The sequence below is a fragment of the Etheostoma spectabile genome, chromosome 14 (genome assembly GCF_008692095.1).
Source record: "Etheostoma spectabile isolate EspeVRDwgs_2016 chromosome 14, UIUC_Espe_1.0, whole genome shotgun sequence".
Taxonomy (NCBI): Eukaryota; Metazoa; Chordata; class Actinopteri; order Perciformes; family Percidae; genus Etheostoma; species Etheostoma spectabile.
Window position 1 is genome coordinate 2,977,138 of NC_045746.1, and position 3,037 is coordinate 2,980,174.

The 3,037-nt window shown below is 40.6% G+C and overlaps 1 protein-coding gene across 1 annotated transcript in view; it reads left to right on the top strand.

Moving 5' to 3' along the window:
• Positions 1–3,037, top strand: part of fabp3 (fatty acid binding protein 3, muscle and heart) — a gene marked incomplete in the record, with an annotated part of 12,569 nt that overhangs the window by 4,787 nt on the left and 4,745 nt on the right.

Here is a 3,037-nt window from a genome sequence, read left to right on the forward strand (position 1 = left end):
AAGAGACACTGCTCATGTGATCGCTAAGTTTTACCGTCAGCGTTTTCCGTCCCGTAGTAGATAGTGCTTATTTATCCAGCCTAGCTTAAGCTTTCACCATGCATGTGTTAGAAGCCTTTGTCAAGCGGGCAATTACTTGCCTGAAACTTCCGGAGAAAATTCAACTTGATGTTAGTTATGACCAGATTGGCATCCCAGCACACTATATCATGGGATTGCATAGGATCAAACACACATGGTAAAACTCACTTGCACAGCCACAGACAGCCTGTGAATGTATTTAAGGCCAGGGCTAAATGATTTTGACCTTTTACCTCCTCTCACTCCCTCTCTCTCTCTTTTTCTCACTCCTTGTCCATGCTCCATCTCACACCTGTTGTCAGACCCATGCACGCCAGAGATTTGTTCCGTCACACCCACATGCCAGTTTAGACACACTAATAGATAAAAGAAGGGAGGCAACTGGGGGACAGGGGCAGTGGGACGGTGTGTAACATCGTGCGATATAACAGCCTTTGCTATTGACTATTTTTTTCCCTCAGTCACCGCTTGAAAAAATGTGTGTGTGTGTGTGTGTGTTCATTCTTACACAACTTCCAAAGATCATCAGACTATTTGCAGATAGGGGTATTTCATCAGAGACAGACAGACAGATGATAAGTGGACATTTGTGCTTATCAATGCAGTCTTTCCCTTAGTTTGACCTCAACCCCAACCCCCTCCAACAAAAGAAAATCTCTGCTCCCCTCAGGCTCTTTGTTGTCACTCTGTATTCTGTTCTCTTAAGCTTGGGGGTCTTAGGTGGCCTGGTTGCTCTCACTGATCCTCCCTCTCTTACTCCTTCTCAAATGTAACAAAAATTCAAATTTTCTTTGTGGCCATAAATAAGTACAGTGTTGTCAGGGTTATGTTGTACAAGGCTTACAAAGTAGGTGTAATCTTTCAGAATGTAAGAAAATGCTACATTCCTGTACACTGTAGTATGTTGTACACTACACACTACATTACTGCATAGAACACTGACAAATTGATGCAAACTAACCATTATACAAAACATCTAAGTCAAATTTAAAATACTTAATTTACATGGTAGCCATTTTTGTAAAAACAAGTATCTGTAAAACAAGTAGCCAGTCTTTGTCCCCATCCCCCCTCCTCAAATGATCCTCGAAGTCGTAAATAATTTCAACCTTTCATCTCATTGTCCCTCTTTCCTTTTCCATGTGTCTCTCTCACACCTGTTTATGTTAAATGTCAGACCCATGCACGCCAGAAATTTGTTTCGTCACACACGTGCCAGTTTACACACACTAATAGATGAGAGAAGGGATGCAACTGGAGGACAGGGGCAGTAGAATGGTGTGTAACATTGTGTGATGTAACAACATTCCCTTTTTACTTTTTTTCCCCCTCTTCAATTCCTGCTTTTACAGAACAATTTTTACAGGGAGTTGGCGGTTGTCGACGTCCCCTTGGCTGTTCAGCTTGAAAACAAGAGTGAAGAAAACAAACGACTGACAAGCACACTCAAAGCTTCTTATATTTTAAATGTCATCTGATCAATGCAATACAATTAGAGCTGTCACAATGGGTCAAACATTATGTTTGAATGTTCCTTCTAAAAACACAGGTTTGAACTATTGGAATAACTATTTTTGCATGTCCATAAAATGGCAACTGTAGCCTACAACGAGATATACATATTTACTTGTTTAGGCATTTTAGTCCAACATAATGTCTTTTAAAAGATCTCTACATACCTACACATTACAAAATAAACCTATGTTAATTAAACTAATATCCTGCACCTTGATATTTAATTTAAAGACCGTGTAGACCTCTCTGCGGCAGTATAGAATCCACGCAACTTCTGGGCAAGACCCGCCCTTCAATCGCATTCACACACTACTATTGGCCAGGCGTCCATGCTTAAGTAAGGTGACGTAGCCCGATTTGTTCAGGTCTTACATCCTGACCAATTGGCTATCCTAACCTTAACCACTCAAGGTCAATGCCTAACCCCAAACAATTGAGCTGCTGTTTCTGCTTTTCGACATCTATTACACAATCCTGTTGGATGTTTTCCTTCATGATGAAAAGTGTACTATTATATTAAGTATGCCCAATCCTCAGTCTGTTGATGACTGTCTCCTCTTTCCTATTTCCTCAGCCTCTCCTTACATTACCAACACCCTTTTGGATGTTAAATAAATGTCTTCCCTTTTGTTGTTCCCAGTGCTGTTGTCATTTTTTGTTTATTTCCTTCCAAACAATGCTCTTTCCTTCTGTATTTGATAATTCAATTACTGTATCTCTGTTTCCCCTCCTCACCGCTTGCTTTGCTAGCTTGTCCACCCTCTCATTACCCCAAATGCCTTTGTGCTGTCATGATTTCATAGAGCAAATCCTGTCGAGTAGATGTTCCTGATCTTAGACTGTACAGGGCAGATAGAGAGTCACTACAGACTAGGGCCTTCTCTGGTCTATATTCTCCCAGCCGTTCCAGAGCCGTCAATATAGCATATAGCTCCACTGTAAATACACTTAACAAATTTGATGTTCTTCTATAAACTTCCCCCTGTTACTCAGGACTACAATAGAAGATCCAGCTGTGAAGATTTGCACATATTCCTTATATTTAATTTCTGCATATTCATAAAATTCCCTCACCAGAGTATCCAGTTTCCCTTGTGTTGAATGATGAATAGATTCCTGCTGGTATGGGAAGTTATTTCATTGTACGCTTGCGCAAAACGTACATGCTACTTGGCAGTCGACTGTAGTCTGTGCGGTGTGTTACAGTGCTAATCTTTGGTCCAGACAAGGGCTCCAAAGGCCCCCTGTGGCATTACAGATACTTGTTCTTGCAATAATGGCCACCATGCAAATAAAGCATTATTTGAATTACATGTTTTTATAATGGTTAGTTTGCATCAATTTGTCAGTGTTCTGTGTAATGTAGTTGTATAACATAGTAGTGTACAGGAATGTAGCATTACACCTACATTGTAAGCCTTGTACAACATGACCCTGACAA